The following is a 22,500-nucleotide window of genomic DNA, read 5'->3' as shown; positions in this document are numbered from 1 at the left end:
GTGTGAAAGAAAGGGAGCAAGGTGCTTGTTAGGCCAGGGGGGAGGAGAGCAGGAGGAACGACAAACTCAAAGTCGTCCACACTGAGAGAAAACAGAAAAGACTGAAGGATTTAAGAGGCAGGTTTCACAGCTGAGGTCAGGAAGTGAAACGGTTCATCAGAGGAAAAGACAAACAGACGAGATGGAAGGAGGGAGAGAAACATCTGTCACCAAGTAGCTTCATGTGCAGAATCACCTCAACGGTCCAGGAAACAGAACCGTCATCGTTAGCTGCTCAACAGAACCGCACAGTGTTCTCAAAACTGGATTCATATACGAAAACATAAAATATCTTTGTTACTCATTATCTGGTGACTGCCGACCCAAATCTGGTACCGGACCCGGTAACAGATCCTTAGTGTCACCATAGCCAACTGTTGTTGAGAATAAATATATTGTGTGTTTTATAGCTGGTTGTTAGCTAAAGCTGAAGGAAACGACACTCAGATGGAGAATAAATCGTTTGGTGCCATTTTGTCTGTTGGCAGAAATGAACCAGCTATATTTTGGTATTAATAAATGAAATTCATGAAATCCACTCCCTGATTCTTCTTCTACCTCATACATCAGGAACTCAGCATGCAGACGGATAATTCTCCACAATCAGACCAAATCTGCAAACTCATCACACAGTTTGAAAGGAATCGTTTTTATTGAGGCTGGAAAAGCAAAAACAAAATCTCTGAATCTCCTTCCACCATTTATGTGGCTGTTCTCAGGGAACCCGGTTTGGTAGAACCCGGTTTGGTAGAACCTGGTTTGGTTCCTGTAGAATCTGGTTTGGTTCCTGTAGAACCCGGTTTGTGCCTGTAGAACCCGGTTTGGTTCCTGTAGAATCCGGTCTGTTCCTGTAGAACCTGGTTTGGGCCTGTAGAACCCGGTTTGGTTCCTGTAGAACCCGGTTTGGTTCCTGTAGAATCCGGTCTGGTTCCTGTAGAACCTGGTTTGGGCCTGTAGAACCCGGTTTGGTTCCTGTAGAATCCGGTTTGGTTCCTGTAGAACCGGTTTGGTTCCTGTAGAACCCGGTTTGGTTCCTGTAGAATCCGGTTTGGTTCTTGTAGAACTCGGTTTGGTCCTGTAGAACCCGGTTTGGTTCCTGTAGAATCCGGTTTGGTTCTTGTAGAACCTGGTTTGGGCCTGTAGAACCCGGTTTGGTTCCTGTAGAACTCGGTTTGGTTCCTGTAGAATCCGGTCTGGTTCCTGTAGAACCTGGTTTGGGCCTGTAGAACCCGGTTTGGTTCCTGTAGAACCCGGTTTGGTTCCTGTAGAATCCGGTCTGGTTTCCTGTAGAACCTGGTTTGGGCCTGTAGAACCCGGTTTGGTTCCTGTAGAATCCGGTTTGGTTCCTGTAGAACCCGGTTTGGTTCCTGTAGAACCCGGTTTGGTTCCTGTAGAATCCGGTTTGGTTCTTGTAGAACTCGGTTTGGTTCCTGTAGAACCCGGTTTGGTTCCTGTAGAATCCGGTTTGGTTCTTGTAGAACCTGGTTTGGGCCTGTAGAACCCGGTTTGGTTCCTGTAGAACTCGGTTTGGTTCCTGTAAATCCGGTATGGTTGCTGTAGAACCTGGTTTGGGCCTGTAGAACCCGGTTTGGTTCCTGTAGAACCCGGTTTGGTTCCTGTAGAATCCGGTATGGTTGCTGTAGAACCTGGTTTGGGCCTGTAGAACCCGGTTTGGTTCCTGTAGAATCCGGTTTGGTTCCTGTAGAACCCGGTTTGGTTCCTGTAGAATCCGGTTTGGTTCCTGTAGAACCCGGTTTGGTTCCTGTAGAACCCGGTTTGGTTCCTGTAGAATCCGGTTTGGTTCCTGTAGAACCCGATTTGGTTCCTGTAGAACTCGTTTGGTTCCTGTAGAACCCAGTTTGGTTTCTGTAGAACCCGGTTTGGGCCTGTAGAATCCGGTTTGGTTCCTGTAGAACCCGATTTGGTTCCTGTAGAACCCGGTTGGTTCCTGTAGAACCCGGTTTGGTTCCTGTAGAACTCGGTTTGGTTTCTGTAGAACCCGATTTGGTTCCTGTAGAACCCGGTTTGGTTCCTGTAGAACCCGGTTTGGTTCCTGTAGAACTCGGTTTGGTTTCTGTAGAACCCGGTTTGGTTCTGTAGAACCCGGTTTGGGCCTGTAGAATCCGGTTTGGTTCCTGTAGAACCCGATTTGGTTCCTGTAGAACCCGGTTTGGTTCCTGTAGAACCCGGTTTGGTTCCTGTAGAACTCGGTTTGGTTTCTGTAGAACCCGATTTGGTTCCTGTAGAACCCGGTTTGGTTCCTGTAGAACTCGGTTTGGTTCCTGTAGAACTCGGTTTGGTTTCTGTAGAACCCGGTTTGGGCTTGTAGAACCTGGTTTGGGCCTGTAGAATCCGGTTTGGGCCTGTAGAACCCGGTTTGGGCCTGTAGAATCCGGTTTGGGCCTGTAGAACCCGGTTTGGGCCTGTAGAACTGGTTTGGGCCTGTAGAACCCGGTTTGTTCTTGTAGAACCTGGTTTGGTTCCTGTAGAACCCGGTTTGGCCTGTAGAACCCGGTTTGGGCCTGTAGAACCCGGTTTGGGCCTGTAGAACCCGGTTTGGTTCTTGTAGAACCTGGTTTGGTTCCTGTAGAACCCGGTTTGGGCCTGTGGAACCCGGTTTGGTTCTTGTAGAACCTGGTTTGGGCCTGTAGAACCCGGTTTGGGCCTGTAGAACCCGGTTTGGTTCCTGTAGAACCCGGTTTGGTTCCTGTAGAACCCGGTTTGGGCCTGTAGAACCCGGTTTGGTTCTTGTAGAACCTGGTTTGGGCCTGAAGAACCTGGTTTGGGCCTGTAGAACCCGGTTTGGGCCTGTAGAACCCGGTTTGGTTCTTGTGGAACCCGGTTTGGGCCTGTAGAACCCGGTTTGGGCCTGTGGAACCCGGTTTGGTTCCTGTAGATCCTGGTTTGGTTCCTGTAGAACCCGGTTTGGGCCTGTAGAACCCGGTTTGGGCCTGTAGAACCCGGTTTGGGCCTGTAGAACCCGGTTTGGGCCTGTAGAACCCGGTTTGGTTCTTGTAGAACCTGGTTTGGGCCTGAAGAACCTGGTTTGGGCCTGTAGAACCCGGTTTGGGCCTGTGGAACCCGGTTTGGTTCCTGTAGAACCTGGTTTGGTTCCTGTAGAACCCGGTTTGGGCCTGTGGAACCCGGTTGGGCCTGTGGAACCCGGTTTGGGCCTGTAGAACCCGGTTTGGTTCCTGTAGAACCCGGTTTGGGCCTGTAGAACCCGGTTTGGTTCCTGTAGAACCCGGTTTGGGCCTGTGGAACCCGGTTTGGGCCTGTGGAACCCGGTTTTGGGCCTGTAGAACCGGTTGGTTCTTGTAGAACCTGGTTTGGGCCTGTAGAACCCGGTTTTGGTTTCCTGTAGAACCCGGTTTGGGCCTGTAGAACCCGGTTTGGTTTCTGTAGAACCCGGTTTGGGCCTGTAGAACCTGGTTTGGTTCCTGTAGAACCCGGTTTGGGCCTGTAGAACCTGGTTTGGGCCTGTAGAACCTGGTTTGGGCCTGTAGAACCCGGTTGGGCCTGTAGAACCCGGTTTGGGCCTGTAGAACCCGGTTTTGGGCCTGTAGAACCCGGTTTGGGCCTGTAGAACCCGGTTTGGGCCTGTAGAACCTGGTTTGGGCCTGTAGAACCCGGTTTGGGCCTGTAGAACCCGGTTTGGGCCTGTAGAACCCGGTTTGGGCCTGTAGAACCCGGTTTGGGCCTGTAGAACCTGGTTTGGGCCTATAGAACCCGGTTTGGGCCTGTAGAACCTGGTTTGGGCCTGTAGAACCCGGTTTGGGCCTGTGGAACCCGGTTTGGGCCTGTAGAACCCGTTTGGTTCTTGTAGAACCTTTTGGCCTGTAGAACCTGGTTTGGTTCCTGTAGAACCCGTTTGGGCCTGTGGAACCCGGTTTTGGGCCTGTAGAACCCGGTTTGGTTCTTGTAGAACCTGGTTTGGGGCCTGTAGAACCTGGTTTGGTTCCTGTAGAACCCGGTTTGGGCCTGTAGAACCCGGTTTGGGCCTGTAGAACCCGGTTTGGGCCTGTAGAACCCGGTTTGGGCCTGTAGAACCCGGTTTGGGCCTGTAGAACCCGGTTTGGGCCGTGTTGGTGAGGCCTGGACTCAGGGAGCCTGAAGGCAGCAGACTCATCCCTGAAGTCGCGCTTTGGCTCGACTTTCTTCATGCTGTTTGCAGAACTCATTTCGGATCTCAGCGTTCCGGCTGTGATCTGCCTTGCAGCCGATTTCCTTAATGTTTCCAGAGTGGATCCTGTTGCTGATGGGAACGTTGCTGTGAAGTGACTTTGCCTGGAGTCGCCTGCTCTCCTTGTCCTGACATCAGGGTGTGTTTGTCGGCTGCTCTGCTGTCCTTCAGAACCAAGTTTTGTTTCTGGTTGTGATTTTATTTGATTTACTATGGAGAGATCTACATGAAAGTGATTCCTGTTGTCTGGATGTTTTCCCGCTGAGCTTCACACAGACGTGGCACAGATAGCTGTGACATGTTGGCACTACGCCCTGCCTCTGTGTTCCTGGAGCCGCCAGCAGGATAATGGATCCTGCATCGCATCATAACATCATCCGCCGCATGCAGGGGAGCGACGCAGGTGTTTGGAGGCGTAATTGAGATGTTTTAAAATGAGACAGAAAATTAGTGTGGCTATGCAAATTCAAAACAAGCTCACAAATCAGTGGTCCTGCTCAGCCCGACACGCAGAGCCGCTTTAACGCCGACAGCAATAAAACGACGGGAGATTCGTTTCCTCACTGGAACTTCAACCTAATGGTGATTTTCAGACAACATGAAAACTTTTGGGTTTTGCTCATCATGTCTTTGCTGAAGTTTTGATCTTATAATGTTTGCCTGTTAAAACTTTTGCAAATATTCTGATATACAGCAAAGGACTGTTTGGAGAGCAATAATTGTTGGCTAATAGATTCCAAGTGTTATGAATTTGTATTTTTCATGCTAATGTAACATTTAGCCAGTTGGACAGAGTCTCAGGCGGACATTGATGACATCACCCAAAAGGTTAAAGGTCACAAAGTGACTGAAACACTGAGAAGAAAGAGAACAAGGATATTTCAACTCATGTTGTTATTGTAATATTAATTCATATTAATTCATATTCTAATATTGTGCAGCCTTTGTTGGAAATGTTGCACTGCTGAGTTTTAAATATTTCAACTTTCATATCTCCAGATGCTCGTCTTCCTGAGTAAAACTGAAGTTTAGCAGTTTGAACCTGAATGTGAGTCGTTTGGATGGAGCAGTTTGAGTTTTCAGTTAAAGAAACTTTAAAGTTAATTTGACTTTAATTGATCAGTTTGTGGGTTGAGAGTCAGAGTTTTGTTGTGTTTTATTTTCTTTGGTGATCTGGTGATCTGGTGAACTGGTGATCTGGTGATCTTGTGAACTGGTGATCTGGTGAACTGGTGAACTGGTGATCTGCTGAACTGGTGATCTGCTGAACTGGTGATCTGGTGAACTGGTGATCTGGTGAACTGGTGATCTGCTGAACTGGTGATCTGGTGATCTGGTGAACTGGTGATCTGGTGATCTGGTGATCTGGTGATCTGCTGAACTGGTGATCTGGTGATCTGCTGAACTGGTGAACTGGTGATCTGCTGAACTGGTGATCTGGTGAACTGGTGATCTGGTGAACTGGTCATCTGGTGATCTGTCTAACCAGCGTTAATCAGCTGACAGATCATTTGGTTCAAGGATCACTAAATGCCTGCAGCACCTCCTAAAGCGTCCTCAGTGGATCGAGGCCCTCGGTGGATCGAGGCCCTCAGTGGATCGAGGCCTTCGGTGGATCGAGGCCCTCAGTGGATCCAGCCCTCAGTGGATCCAGGCCCTCGGTGGATCCAGGCCCTCAGTGGATCCAGGCCCTCAGTGGATCGAGGCCCTCGGTGGATCGAGGCCCTCGGTGGATCGAGGCCCTCGGTGGATCGAGGCCCTCGGTGGATCGAGGCCCTCGGTGGATCGAGGCCCTCGGTGGATCGAGGCCCTCGGTGGATCGAGGCCCTCAGTGGATCGAGGCCCTCGGTGTCTGCCAGTCTAACTGAAGTCTGCAGCGTCGAGCCGAAGGAGCAAAGAGCAGCATAATGAAAAGCAGTGAATGTAAAGTTGACAGGTGTTGGAGTTACAGGGTCATTACAGTTGTAATCACCAGCTAACGACACAGCGGGCGACATGAGAGCAGAACACACTCCTCTCATTATTTCTGCCTTGGTCTCGCTGCCAGCTCTCCGTCTGACCTGCAGCAATCAGTCAGCATGCCGACGTCTCGCTGATTGCACATTGTTAACTTTAAACGGACATTTAAATGCAGGCCTGGTGAGTCACAGGAAGGAGGCTGCAGACGTTTGGGGCAGGACAGCCTGTTTCAGAGACCTTCTGTTTTCTGCAAACTATTTTTATAAAAATGTTGCATCGCTGGTTATTGATTTTAAATTCTGTTCGTATGGTGCCAGTTTTGAGGAACTTATCCAGAGTTACTTTATGTGGAAACATTAAGAAACAGAAGAAAAAATAATTCAGTTTGTTTATAAAATCATTTCCTTTCAAAACAACGTGAAGCTGAAAATTATGAGCATTGGAATGAAAATCTAAAACTTTCATGCCTGGCAGCATGTTGGAGGCTCAAACCCTGCACTTCTCATGAAGAGGAATCAGAATTTGCATCAACTGTCAGGAAAATCCTAAATCTGAACCAGTTTAGTGCCGTTCATCTGATCCCAGCTGCAGGTTTGGTCTTTGTGACAGAAAACTGGATGAATCAGTGGAAACAGACTCTAAAGTTTATAGGAATCTCCATTTTATCCCATTGAGTTTTATTGCTTTGTTTGAGACAAAACCTTTAGGGAGAGAAGGATCACATGCTGGAAAACAGACCAAAAACTCAGCTGTGTAAAATTAGCTATAAAAACAACTGAAGGTTCTTTGAGCTGAGCAGCTTTTAAGAAAAACACATCAACATTATGACCTATTTAAAAACAAATGCTTCTGTCCCCTGTGCATTATTTCCCCAGCTCAGAGCAGCGGCTTCAACAAAGACAAATATGACAAATCCCAGAAGCAAATACTGAGCAACAATAACAGCATCGACTTGGACTTCAAAGTGCTAATGATCAAAAATACCAACTGCTGCCGACGTCACAGTGGTTGGTTCCTCTGATGCTCCAGCTCTGGTTGACACCACAGGTTTATTCCTCTGAAGACGAGTGTTAAAATAGCAGCAGCTAAATGCATAAGCACAGGCAGAAATGTGTGTGTTAATACACACCAGGTCCCCTGGAACTCAGTACAGATCATCCAAAAGCCCAGTGATTGAAATGAGTTGGTGAGTTTGATATGAGTGAAGTTTTAGTGATGCAGTCAGACACAGTCACATCATCTTAATTTGTGGGTCAAATATTAGAATAAAGGAAAATGGAAAAGGCAGAGGAGTTGAAATGAGGAGTCCGTTAATATGCCTCATCTTTATTCATCTGCTTCCAATCAATATGGAAATAATCAAACTGTCCATGCAGGGAAACATGAAGCTGCTTTGAACCATTTTTATTTGTTCATTTTTTCAGTTTGTGGAGGAAACGCTGCCGTCTCATTGGTTCCTGTCATATCAAGACTTTTATTGCATGAATCTCAACATGAAGCAAACATTCAGACTTTGTTTCACTTTTGATTTGCTACAGCTGTACAGAATGATGTGTTCTGTTGCATCATCACTGTGTACAGTTAGTTTTTATGTTGTTTATTTTAATTATAAGGATGAACTGACAACCTGGGATTTCAATGCTCTAGTGTTGCTAAATGGAGCAACAATTATTGCTCCATGTTGCTCCATCAGACAGCAAGTGATGACATGTTTCAGAGTCATATTTGAAACTCTTTATGTTCAATGCTGCTGCAGCATCTGCTGCTGCAGCATCTGCTGCATCTGCTGCTGCTGCATCTGCTGCTGCTGCTGCTGCATCTGCTGCTGCTGCATCTGCTGCTGCTGCATCTGCTGCTGCAGCATCTGCTGCTGCTGCTGCAGCATCTGCTGCTGCAGCATCTGCTGCATCTGCTGCTGCTGCATCTGCTGCTGCAGCATCTGCTGCTATTGCAGCTCACTCACTCACTCACTCACTCACTCACTCACTCACTCACTCACTCACTCACTCACTCACTCACTCGCTCACTCACTCACTCACTCACTCACTCACTCACTCACTCACTCACTCACTCACTCACTCACTCACTCACTCACTCACTATGCTGACATCCCTCAATAATTTAAAGTTAGATGTTCCTGCAGTGATAAAGTTTACAGTTGCTTCCATTAAAGTAAATTAACTTTATTGTTTCAGAGTTATGAAGTTCTGGGTTGTAATCCTGACTGGATCAATAACTGTTACAGAGGGACTCATTGATCCTCATCTATAGACATAAAGGTCTTTGCTTCGGACCAAACAGTATTACTGGAAAGCTTTATTTATCTACTGACATCAACTTGATGTGAATTTAATTTCCTGAATGTCAGTTAAATCAGGAGAAATATACTTTACAAAAACATCCTCAAGTTTTCCAGAATAATCTGGATTCATGTTACTTTGACTTTCTGCCATTTGGTTCATTAGAGTTTGACAGAATTTTAATGATTTTATTCTATTTTTATTTTACTGATTTGAGTATTTTAATTTTAGCATCTGTGCTTTTATTGTCTTGTTTTTATTTTATTCACTCTAATATCAGTCAAATCATGCAAACATCAGTCCATCACCAAATATGCAGCCACTGATCTTTATCACCGTTGATAAATGCATCAGTTTTTTATCATTAAATGTTGTGACTCTTTCAAACGTCCTCAGTTAAAATGCTGCTGTCTGAACTGGTTTCCTGCTGATTAAAGCTTTTAAATCTGGCTAAGATGTTCCTGCAGAGCTAAAACCACCATCAGCCGGATTCATAGTTACTGAAGAGTAGAAACCCGATTCTAGATTCTCAGTGTTGCTCAGGACTGAGGGCATGTTTGCTTACACAAAGCGTCTCCATGTTGGATCTTAAACTCATTGGGAAGCTGAGCAGACGCAGCTAGTAGATAATTAAACACGTCTTCCACAGAAGTTCTGATGTAACTTCAGAACTTGGGTTTCAACCTGATGATACCCCTCAGCTCTTGTGGCTTCAGCTTCCTTTGTTTCAGTCTTCAGGCTTTAATGTCGAGTTGATCAGGCAGGAAAAAATAAACTGTTTCTTTTATTGCTGCTTCAGAGATTAAATGTCAATTTAATGAAGGTGGATTAGTGAGAGATGAAGATGAAGATGACCTGATGGAGGTCTGTCTGTCTGTCTGTCTGTCTGTCTGTCTGTCTGTCTGTCTGTCTAATTGAAATCAGTCTCTCATATTAATCAGATAGAATTACCTAAATGATTTCCATTTGTCATAATAATGACAGAAAGAGATTTTTGTATTAATAAATGAAGATGATTTAAAGTGACCTGAGCAGGAACTCAGACTGGCTCCTCTTCACAGCTTGCTTCCTGTGGGTTGTGTTTGCTGGAGTCAGGACTAAGTTGAGCCTCTGCTGGAGGAAACTGATGGAAAAGCCTCCATTCCTGTTGGAGTCACATATGGATGCTAATCAGTCCAGAAGCTGCCGGCTCAGGCTGAACGCTCCGCTGCGTTCCCATCATACAGAAACAAATGAGGAAATCCCACCTCAAACCAGCTGCTCCTTTAGTTTGTGAGCATAAACAAACTTATTATGCCATTAAACACATGTTCACAGTAAAAAATATGGTGCTTTATGAGGGAGGATGCAAATGCATGTGAAAAATCAGTCGGAGGCATTTAGCTGCTAATGAGACTGGCTGAAATGGATGTCGGCCCTGCAGTGAAGCATCTCTCCATATTTCTGTGTAGATGTACGTTTTCTAGCAGATGCCCACCAATGCAAAGATCCGGTTGGCTGCCGCTGGATTATTAAACGTAGTTTACGTTGAAGAAATGAGCCAATAAGAGGGATACGGGCTCCTCAGCAGCTGCATCACATCAGTGATTAAAAACATATTATGTCAGTTGATCTGTGAGGAAACGTAGCAGAAAATGTCAGAGGTTCTCTCACCATTAACTGTTCAGTTCTTCAAAGCTGTGGACGGAAAATGAAACATTTTCTAGAAGCTGCTGCTGTTAAAACATAATAAGTTTATTATGGTCCTCAGAGGAGATTTGAAGTATTTATGATATTTGGATCAAGATTATCCTCAGTTTCCAAGTCTAGATATTAGAGTCTCCAAACTTCTCAAGATTCATCTTCTGATTGATGTCTTTCTGATTGATATCTTTCTGATTGATATCTTTCTGATTGATGTCTTTCTGATTTATATCTTTCTGATTGATATCTTTCTGATTTATATCTTTCTGATTTATATCTTTCTGATTTATATCTTTCTGATTTATATCTTTCTGATTGATATCTTTCTGATTGATATCTTTCTGATTTATATCTTTCTGATTGATATCTTTCTGATTGATGTCTTTCTGATTGATGTCTTTCTGATTGATGTCTTTCTGATTGATGTCTTTCTGATTGATGTCTTTCTGATTGATGTCTTTCTGATTGATATCTTTCTGATTTATATCTTTCTGATTTATATCTTTCTGATTGATATCTTTCTGATTTATATCTTTCTGATTTATATCTTTCTGATTGATATCTTTCTGATTGATATCTTTCTGATTTATATCTTTCTGATTGATATCTTTCTGATTGATATCTTTCTGATTGATATCTTTCTGATTTATATCTTTCTGATTGATGTCTTTCTGATTGATGTCTTTCTGATTGATGTCTTTCTGATTGATGTCTTTCTGATTGATATCTTTCTGATTTATATCTTTCTGATTTATATCTTTCTGATTTATATCTTTCTGATTGATGTCTTTCTGATTGATGTCTTTCTGATTGATATCTTTCTGATTTATATCTTTCTGATTGATATCTTTCTGATTGATATCTTTCTGATTGATATCTTTCTGATTTATATCTTTCTGATTGATGTCTTTCTGATTGATATCTTTCTGATTTATATCTTTCTGATTGATATCTTTCTGATTGATATCTTTCTGATTTATATCTTTCTGATTGATATCTTTCTGATTGATATCTTTCTGATTTATATCTTTCTGATTGATGTCTTTCTGATTGATATCTTTCTGATTGATATCTTTCTGATTGATATCTTTCTGATTGATGTCTTTCTGATTGATATCTTTCTGATTTATATCTTTCTGATTGATGTCTTTCTGATTGATGTCTTTCTGATTGATATCTTTCTGATTGATATCTTTCTGATTTATATCTTTCTGATTGATATCTTTCTGATTGATATCTTTCTGATTGATATCTTTCTGATTTATATCTTTCTGATTGATGTCTTTCTGATTGATATCTTTCTGATTTATATCTTTCTGATTGATATCTTTCTGATTGATATCTTTCTGATTTATATCTTTCTGATTGATATCTTTCTGATTGATATCTTTCTGATTGATATCTTTCTGATTGATGTCTTTCTGATTGATATCTTTCTGATTGATGTCTTTCTGATTGATGTCTTTCTGATTGATGTCTTTCTGATTGATATCTTTCTGATTTATATCTTTCTGATTGATATCTTTCTGATTGATGTCTTTCTGATTGATATCTTTCTGATTTATATCTTTCTGATTTATATCTTTCTGATTTATATCTTTCTGATTTATATCTTTCTGATTGATATCTTTCTGATTGATATCTTTCTGATTTATATCTTTCTGATTGATATCTTTCTGATTGATGTCTTTCTGATTGATGTCTTTCTGATTGATGTCTTTCTGATTGATGTCTTTCTGATTGATGTCTTTCTGATTGATGTCTTTCTGATTGATATCTTTCTGATTTATATCTTTCTGATTTATATCTTTCTGATTGATATCTTTCTGATTTATATCTTTCTGATTTATATCTTTCTGATTGATATCTTTCTGATTGATATCTTTCTGATTTATATCTTTCTGATTGATATCTTTCTGATTGATATCTTTCTGATTGATATCTTTCTGATTTATATCTTTCTGATTGATGTCTTTCTGATTGATGTCTTTCTGATTGATGTCTTTCTGATTGATGTCTTTCTGATTGATATCTTTCTGATTTATATCTTTCTGATTTATATCTTTCTGATTTATATCTTTCTGATTGATGTCTTTCTGATTGATGTCTTTCTGATTGATATCTTTCTGATTTATATCTTTCTGATTGATATCTTTCTGATTGATATCTTTCTGATTGATATCTTTCTGATTTATATCTTTCTGATTGATGTCTTTCTGATTGATATCTTTCTGATTTATATCTTTCTGATTGATATCTTTCTGATTGATATCTTTCTGATTTATATCTTTCTGATTGATATCTTTCTGATTGATATCTTTCTGATTGATATCTTTCTGATTGATGTCTTTCTGATTGATATCTTTCTGATTGATGTCTTTCTGATTGATGTCTTTCTGATTGATGTCTTTCTGATTGATATCTTTCTGATTTATATCTTTCTGATTGATGTCTTTCTGATTGATGTCTTTCTGATTGATATCTTTCTGATTGATATCTTTCTGATTTATATCTTTCTGATTGATGTCTTTCTGATTGATATCTTTCTGATTGATATCTTTCTGATTGATATCTTTCTGATTGATGTCTTTCTGATTGATGTCTTTCTGATTGATATCTTTCTGATTGATATCTTTCTGATTTATATCTTTCTGATTGATATCTTTCTGATTGATATCTTTCTGATTTATATCTTTCTGATTGATGTCTTTCTGATTGATATCTTTCTGATTTATATCTTTCTGATTGATATCTTTCTGATTTATATCTTTCTGATTGATATCTTTCTGATTGATATCTTTCTGATTTATATCTTTCTGATTTATATCTTTCTGATTGATGTCTTTCTGATTTATATCTTTCTGATTGATATCTTTCTGATTGATATCTTTCTGATTTATATCTTTCTGATTGATGTCTTTCTGATTGATATCTTTCTGATTGATATCTTTCTGATTGATATCTTTCTGATTGATGTCTTTCTGATTGATGTCTTTCTGATTGATATCTTTCTGATTGATATCTTTCTGATTTATATCTTTCTGATTGATATCTTTCTGATTGATATCTTTCTGATTTATATCTTTCTGATTGATGTCTTTCTGATTGATATCTTTCTGATTTATATCTTTCTGATTGATATCTTTCTGATTGATATCTTTCTGATTTATATCTTTCTGATTGATATCTTTCTGATTGATATCTTTCTGATTGATATCTTTCTGATTGATGTCTTTCTGATTGATATCTTTCTGATTGATGTCTTTCTGATTGATATCTTTCTGATTGATGTCTTTCTGATTGATATCTTTCTGATTTATATCTTTCTGATTGATGTCTTTCTGATTGGTATCTTTCTGATTGATGTCTTTCTGATTTATGTCTTTCTGATTTATATCTTTCTGATTGATATCTTTCTGATTGATGTCTTTCTGATTGATGTCTTTCTGATTTATATCTTTCTGATTGATATCTTTCTGATTGATATCTTTCTGATTTATATCTTTCTGATTGATATCTTTCTGATTGATATCTTTCTGATTGATATCTTTCTGATTGATGTCTTTCTGATTTATATCTTTCTGATTTATATCTTTCTGATTGATGTCTTTCTGATTGATGTATTTCTGATTGATATCTTTCTGATTGATGTCTTTCTGATTTATATCTTTCTGATTGATGTCTTTCTGATTGATATCTTTCTGATTGATATCTTTCTGATTGATATCTTTCTGATTGATGTCTTTCTGATTGATATCTTTCTGATTGATGTCTTTCTGATTGATATCTTTCTGATTGATATCTTTCTGATTGATATCTTTCTGATTTACATTTAACTCTGATCATTAGTTATGAGGTTTGCTGGATTCATCCTGTTTTGTCTGTTTCAAAAATAAAACATTTAAAGCTGCAGTTCCTGTTTGTGGTCTGAGTTGAAATGGGATTATTGATCAGTTGTGGGATTATTGATTGGCCATGGGATTATTGATTGGTCGTGGGATTATTGATCAGTCCTGGGATTATTGATCGGTGGTGGGATTATTCGGTCGTGGAATTATTGATCGGTCGTGGGATTACTGATCGGTCGTGGGATCGGTCGACCTGAGGACAGCAGTTGCTCAGCAGCAGTTGCTCAGCAGTTGCTGTCCTCAGGTCAAGTTCTTGCCGTGTTTCTGCTTCAGCTTTGCATCAGGAGCTTCTCAACATTTGATGTGAGGAATCTGAGCAAAGACGACGAATTTCAATCAATATTCTACAAACATTTTGTGTTTTCCATCTCAGACTGGCTTCAATTTAGATCCATGTGGGATCTTTTTTATACTGAACACTTTACTCGAGTTTTATCCTAATTTTGCATTACAGAGTTTAAATGGTGGGAAATCTACAATCATGAATCTACATTTCTTAACAGCACAGAAACCATATTTATTTTAATGGACTTTGCTGATTTTCTAAGACCAGATGATCGTTTTTAAGTGATGACAGAAAACAACAGCAGAATGTGACGAAGCAATAAACAGACATAAATGAATGAATGAATGAAAACAGCTGATAGTGACGATTAACACACAAAGTTCAGCATATTAGCAGGTTCCATATTGACACATTCATATTTCTTCTGCATTAAGTTAATGGAAATGTGTGAGCATGAATAATAAAATAAGATGAAGAAGAGTGATAGAAAACTCTAATATCTTTAGAAACAAACTCCTGAATGTTTAGTTCAGTTCAGATGCAGAATCAGAAACGATCCTGTTTCTGACTCTGTTCATTTGACTTTGGCATAAAAACACTTAGAAGTTCAGACTTTCCTAATCGGATTTAGGAAAGTCGGTAAAAACTAGACCTTCATCAGAAAAACATCACTTATCTGTAAACATTTAAGTTTTAGCTTTAAACCAACATCTACGCCTGCAGCCCTGCAGCAGCTCTCTAAATAAGACAGTCTCCTCTGGACAAGCATCCCCCCCACACACACACACAGATACACACACACACACAGATACACACACACACACACACACACAGATATACACATACACACACACACACAACAAAAACTCACAGCAGACAAATTTATTCTGGCCCATTTCTCTGAATAATGGGTTCTGCACTGTGTGTGTGTGTGTGTGTGTGTGTGTGTGTGTGTGTGTGTGTGTGTGTGTGTGTGTGTGTGTGTGTGTGGTGTGTGTGTGTGTGTGTGGGGTGTGTGTGTGTGTGTGTGTGTATGTGTGCCTGTCTGGCTGCAGATCAAAGACATTTCGGTGTAAATCTGATTTCTCTGTTCCTTCTCTGGATATTTGTTGTTGTTTGAAACTTCTTCATGTCGATTATGATTAAAGCAGGATGAGTCTTTTGGGTTTGTGCTGGAAGAGGCTCCTCCCTGAAATGAAGGTGTTCAAAATGGATGAAATAAATTAGATTTTAAAGATGCAGCCAATCTGTTGATGAGCTTTGACAGGTAAATTGGTGAAAGTTTTATGAATGTTGCAGACAGGAAAGCTTTTAATCAAACTGGTTCGGCTCCCGCTCATTCAGCCGTCACTTCTGATCAGCCAGGCTTTATGGCCGACGCTCCGGATGAATTTATTTGCTCTGACTGGAATCAAACTGTCGTCCATATTTCTGCCAAAGTCAGCATAGATTCCCATCAAAAGAATATGAAATGAGAAACATAGAAAACTAATTTTAATAAGATGTATAAGAGAACATGAGACAGAGTAAAACAGCTGCTCCTCTGTTCAGGGTCAGAGGTTAACAAACAAACATCAATGGCTAGCATTAGCCATTGGAATCTAGCATTAGCATTAGCATCTGTGCTGCTGCTACATTTAGCATTGAGATGCTACTTTAGGCTTGAATAGCTTCGCTGACAGGCTAACTCCTATTAGCATAATGAACACAGCAGCTGTCTTCTCCAATCAGATCGCTGGGAAACAGAAATAAACCTCAGTGGGCCGAGAGCCGCAGCTTTGTTTATGCACACAGACGTTAGCATAACTATTATTAACGTTAGCATAACTATATCAATAAAAGCTTCCAGCCATAATCTTTGTATGTGGAAAAACATGAGTTAAAATCTATGTAATTCATTAAAATGAACTCAAAAATCACTCAAAATTAGACTTGAAGGCATCAAAGTTAAAGTCCTGTTTACTGTGAAATTAGGTTAAATGATAAAAGACACTTTATGTTTATATTTTCAATAGTAATAAGATTTTAATTTGTTGGCAATAATTTTGCCCTCAATAAACATAAAAAGCCTCATTCTGCTTCAGTTCAGTAGGTTGTTGAATTGCACAGAATCGGCCCCTGGGCTGGAAATGGGCCCCTGGACGCACATTACACACCGCAGCTTTAAAACAGTCTTCAACAACCATAACCATCTTATTTCATCATGGCTCCTGGATTCGTAACATAGTTTCCACTACTTTATTTTGATACAAGCAAAATTGAGGATTCATAATTTCAGGAACTGCATTAGTTGAATAATCGCATGAAGAAATGAGAAAAATATGACAAAAGCATCTTCAGTGTTTGCAGGGCTGGACTGTTTGGTTCAGGCTGTGGTTCTGGTCCAGCCTGTGGTTCTGGTCCAGCCTGTGGTTCTGGTCCAGGTTTTATTTCAGAGCAGCGTTTGTGTTTATGTGGTGATTTATAGTTTTATCACTCTGACTGTAAATGTGTGGCGTCTGCAGGACCGTCTCATTCTACACCGTCTCATTCTGCACCGTCTCATTCTGCACCGTCTCATTCTGCACCGTCTCATTCTGCACCGTCTCATTCTGCACCGTCTCATTCTGCACCGTCTCATTCTGCACCGTCTCATTCTGCACCGTCTCATTCTACACCGTCTCATTCTGCACCGTCTCATTCTGCACCGACTCATTCTGCACCGTCTCATTCTGCACCGTCTCATTCTGCACCGTCTCATTCTGCACCGTCTCATTCTGCACCGTCTCATTCTGCACCGTCTCATTCTGCACCGACTCATTCTGCACCGTCACACAGCAGAGTAGAGTTTCCTCCAGATGGAATCTGATCCACTCTGTTACTTTGTGGACGTCCTGCAGTCATGTGACAGTCGGACAGCAGCAGATACTAATGTGAAGGCTCTTGAGGAGTGTTACTGGATGCGCTCTGCCGTCTCCCTCCAGAGAGAAGCAGGCAGTTTTTCCTCAGACAGTCGGACTGTAAGTCTCCTCCCAGCAGAAAGGAAACGCCGGATCTCTTCCTCTCCTCTCTGTTTCAGGGAGTGAACCATCTGCTCTGGCAGCAGCATGTCTGAATCGCAGCTCAGTGGGTTTAACAACCTGAACAGATAACAGTATTATTCTGGGAGCATTACACTTACACATGCCTGGACCACCTGCTGTGTGAAATCTAAATGCTGCACACAGAAACATTTCCCATGACTGGAGTCAAGGTCCAGCAGTTCCTGCTTCTTCAGGAGAAACTTCGTCACCTCAGCGACGCAGCTGGACCGTGGGCTGACTGATGACCTTTGACACGGAGCTGGCTGCTGTTTTGAAACATATTAATAATGGATTTGTAAACCAGTTGATGCAACTGTTAGCATTCCCATCGTCACCGTTACCATGGACCCCCAGACTGGTCTGTGTCTGTTTATCTGAAACCAGTTTGTTTTCTGACGCCTTTCCATTAGAACCAGTCTGAGCTACAGCAGCTGGTCAGGTGGGTTTGAGCACAGAGGTCAGAGGTCAGACCGCTTATGACCAAATCAATGATTCACCACCGTTCTGATGGACACTGATGACCCAGAATGCACTTCACTTCTACAGCAGCAGGTCATGACAAAGGTCATTTCAAGAAACTTTCCTTCTAGTCACACTTTGCAGTAGATCCAGTAGATCCAGTAGATCCAGTAGATCCAGTTGATCCTGGTTATCAGTGCATAAAGTTCTGTTCATTATTTAAATTAGTTTAAGAACTTTTCTACCAAAGGAAACGAAGCAGAGTATTGAGCCACTGACTCGCAGCATTCAGTCCTCCTGGACCAGCAGGGGGCGACAGTGGAAGGAAAACTCCCCTTTAACAGCAGAGCCAAACCGGAACCAGAACCGGGCTCAGTACGAACAGCCATGTTCCTCCACAGGCTGAAGGTTTGAACCAGGGGAACTTTCTATGTTCAGCAGAAGGAGAACGAACATGTCGAATGATGGTGAAGTTTCACTGACTGGTCAGATCTCATGTTTATGTCTCGATTAGCAGTTTTCTCCTTCATTCCCTCCAAACCAGTGATGATTTCCTTTTCTACCTGTTTTGTCATCATCTGTAACATTTAAGTCCTGCAGAGATTCACACTGAGCTCCGAGGCTTCTGGGCATTTCATGAACATTTATCTGGTCTGATCTTCAGGAAATCCACTAGAATGGATGATGACTTCAAAGAGTTAGAGAATGACTTTCTAACAGCAACAGTTGCTGAGCTAAGTCGGGTGTTAGCGCACAGCTGGATGCTCCTCAGCAGTCAGCTGTTTCTTTTGATCACCTAATCAATGCATCGATCAATGCATCGATCAATACATAGATCAATGCATCGATCAATGCATCGATCAATGCATCGATCAATGCATTTTATCAGCAGCACCAGGCTGACACTTGAGTCCTCTGAAGGAACACAGGCTGTACTTACTTTACTGACATTGTTCATTCTGACTGGACTTGTCGATCAATAATTCACCTTGTTGTTTTACTGAAGTATCTGATTCTCCTTAATCATTATACTGGTGACAAAAACCTGGATTATTATTTTATTAGTTTTGTCTGCATGAAATCAACGGTGTTGATTTTAGAGTGTGCTTATATATGAGACATAAAATGGATTTGTGTTGCGTTCCTATTTTCTTGGTTTTGATGAGATTTTTGTTTTGTTTTAAAGGCTGATGCAGATATAATGAGCTGCTTCTCTTTAACTCACTTATTATTGTAATAGAAATGGGAAAGTAATGTAAAGGTTTTCTATATCTGTGATGATAAATTGCTGAATTAAAAATAACTGTTTATTTTTAAGTTGAGTGAAAATAGAAATTTTTGGAGCATTGAAAGTGTTTCTACCAAAGCACCTTATTTTGAATTATTATTATTTAATCTCCAGTGTCTCTGTCCAGCTTTAAATGCTTCAAAACGTCAGTAAAGTGGAGCAGCCGGCTAGAACCAGTCCTTCTGCTCTTCCTGTCAGTTGGTTTTAAATCTTGATGCTCACCAGAGAAACGATCTGATCCATCTTTAAGTGTCCAGCAGCAGCGCAGACGTGCAGAGAAGTTGATGCAGTGGAGGATGATGGGTAGAGTCGGCATGTTGTGTGGGCAGAGATGGATGGATGTATGGATGGGTGGTGAGAATGACAGAGAGATCCTGGAGAGAGCAGGAGAGATGGAGGGATGAAAGATGGTCCATCTGGGGGGAACGCCTCCCTCCAAACACACACACACACACACACACACACACACACACACACACCGCGGTGTCATCTGGTGTTTACCTTTCACACTGAACCGTGTGATCCAGACAGAAAGAGTCTGAGAGGAATCGGAAACGACTTTGATCTCACAGACGTCCTGGTCTGCTCTCAGGAGGAGGATTGTTTTCTGACAGGCTGTTCAGCAGCTTTTACTTGATGGTGCTAGCAGATGCTAGCAGATGCTATTCCTCTCTGATGTATCGTACATCACAGGGAAAACTAAGTACACCCTTTTCTAAGACATTTAACAGAAAAAGCATCAGCCAGGTGCTGCTGAGCAAACAGGAAGTTACCTGTAAAGACTCACTTTCTGTTTCATCAAAATGTCCAACTGACGCTGCAAACCCAAACACTTTTTTACTACAGGAAGATAATATTTAGAAATGCAGAACACCAATAAACACTGAATGGTTTGGCTTCCTTTGAAACGAGCAGCTAAGCGTTTAGCGTCGGAGTGGAAAACCGGAGCTTCCTCCAGCCGATTATTTCACTCTGTGGGTTTAGAGCAGCTGTGATCAGTTCATAGAAATAAAGAAAGAAAATCACACAGAGATTAAACGTCTTCGCTCCACACAGCTCTGGTTGATGACCTCTGACCTGCTGCGGCTAACCTGTTAGCATGTGAACCATGTGACTGCTGTGTGGACGACTTGCTGATGTTTTCTGTCCAGCTTGTACCTGTGTGGCCGGCTGTAATGACCCCAATGCTTCACATCCGTTTTCCACTTGCATCTCTGATAGCATTTCATATGCAGCAGATGTCCTAATTATGCTTTAATGAGTTTGTTTGCTGTTGCAGCTGGGAGCTTCACATTTCTACTTTTATTTTCCTCAGACAGACGCTGATCGTAGGAAAGCCTGCCGTGCGCCGACTCACTGCCTCCTTTTTGTTTTGACCAGTAAATTTATGTAATAATCCGAGGGGAACCAATTTTATTCACTTCAACGTTTTTTAAGACCTTAAAGTCACAAACAGTGGATTTCTGTTTCTGCTACATTAAGCATCACAGCACAGATCAGAAACTCAGCAGTTTGTGCAACATTAGTCACCTTTCTTTCATGCTGGCCTGAAGCCACATTAATCAAAGAAATGTTCTCCAGCTGAGCATTTCAACATCATTGAAAGTTCTTGAGATGTTTGAAATAAAGTTTAATATTTTGGTTCAACAGGAAGTTTAAGCAGTGAAGCAGAGAGATTCTGCTTGTCCTCCTGTTTACTGACCTGCTTCAATAATTGACAAAAACGACCCTGGCTGCTATTGAGCTCAGTCCATACACTCGGCCAAGCATTGCACACACACACACGCACACACACACACACGCACACACAAGCACACACACACACACACACACACGCACGCATACACACACACAGAGTTTTTATGTCCTTGTGCGGAGGACAGGGGGCGCTGGAGCGTATCAACTCCAGGTCTGCTGACTGAGTCCTTTCATTATGCAAACATCTGCTTTTAAATTCCTTCTCAAGATATTTCTGAATGAAAGAAAATCTGTATTTTCAGTCAGCAGAAATATTTTGCCTGTAATTTCCATAATCTGAGATCAGAAGGATGGTGGCGTGTTCAGACCTGCGACGGCGAGTCGCCACACAGATTTACAGAAAGAGTCTTTGTCTGATGAAATGTGAGTGTTTTTCTGGGAAATGTTTCATAATGGACTCAGTCTCTGCGTTTCTGCGTTCAATCGGTCTGAAACCAGAAACCGCCAAACTATTAACGTGAGAGCAATCCCTGAAATCTCCTCATCCTCTCACATCCATCCTGCTCCTGATTCATCCCTCGCTCTCTGACTCCAGGCCTCCATCCCATCCCTGCCCTCTCATCCACCTCACTCTTTGCCCTCTTTCTTTTCCTCCTTGCCTCATTTTGATCCCTCGCTCCCTCTCTCCGTCCTGCTGGCTCAGCTGGTATAGGAGCGGCCTTTGTTTCAGCCGTGTCCTCTATCCTTTGAAGGAGGAGAGCGGAAAGCCAGTACGAGGGAAGAACTGAGGCAGGGTAAAGAAATGATGAAATGTGGGGAAAGGAGAAAGTGGGTCAAAATGTGAAGAGATGAGGCGGATGAGGGAAGAGCGATGTCTGTGGGTCGATACTCTGGGTTGTTTGGGTCATTGATCCCAGGCTGGTTTCCTGTCCACAAAGCGAAAAGCAGCCAGTTAATTGATAATTGGGTTTCTTCTGAATTGAGTCGATGCTGCAGAACTCGGCTCTCCGCCGCTGATATAATGACGACTTTAATAAAGCAAAAACACTAAATATGACTTTGTGTTTGTTTGTAGTGAGGATTGTGGGCCGGCGGTCTGATCCACCATGCTGAGTCCCCACGGTCACATGTGAATCCTGTAACATGTGCAGAATGCTTCTACATCTCTGAAGGTAAAACCTCAGATTCTTCTAAACTCACTGTTTGTCTGCGTCTGAGAGGTTTTTAATAAAAAATGATCTGTCCTGACTGGAATTCACTCAGGAAACACAAAATGATGACTGAACACTCAGCTGGAGAAAACAGAGGAAGATTATGAGATTGTAGCATTTTCTGCATGGAGCAGATGATACGCTGGTCTCTGCTAGCTGAGCTAGCTCAGCTGCTAACTCTCTGCTGGCTGAGCTAGCTCAGCTGCTAACTCTCTGCTGGCTGAGCTAGCTCAGCTGCTAACTCTCTGCTGGCTGAGCTAGCTCAGCTGCTAACTCTCTGCTGGCTGAGCTAGCTCAGCTGCTAACTCTCTGCTAGCTGAGCTAGCTCAGCTGCTAACTCTCTGCTGGCTGAGCTAGCTCAGCTGCTAACTCTCTGCTGGCTGAGCTAGCTCAGCTGCTAACTCTCTGCTGGCTGAGCTAGCTC

At 41.9% G+C, this 22,500-nt stretch overlaps 1 protein-coding gene across 2 annotated transcripts in view; it reads left to right on the top strand.

The window, feature by feature from the left end:
• lrfn5a (leucine rich repeat and fibronectin type III domain containing 5a) overlaps positions 1–22,500 on the top strand; it is an 82,851-nt gene that overhangs the window by 24,861 nt on the left and 35,490 nt on the right. Inside the window, exon 2 of one of the 2 annotated variants that reach the window (XM_055053361.1) lies at positions 21,941–22,037. The exons of the other annotated variant lie outside the window; for it this stretch is intronic. The gene's annotated coding sequence lies outside the window, so the exon portion shown is untranslated. The remainder of the gene's footprint in view (positions 1–21,940; positions 22,038–22,500) is intronic. 2 annotated transcript variants of the gene reach the window in all.

Source organism: Poeciliopsis prolifica, unplaced genomic scaffold (assembly GCF_027474105.1).
Source record: "Poeciliopsis prolifica strain line A6 unplaced genomic scaffold, Auburn_PproV2 SCAFFOLD037, whole genome shotgun sequence".
NCBI lineage: Eukaryota > Metazoa > Chordata > Actinopteri > Cyprinodontiformes > Poeciliidae > Poeciliopsis > Poeciliopsis prolifica.
Note: the sequence above shows the minus strand (reverse complement) of the source record. Positions and strands in the feature narration are given on the sequence as shown.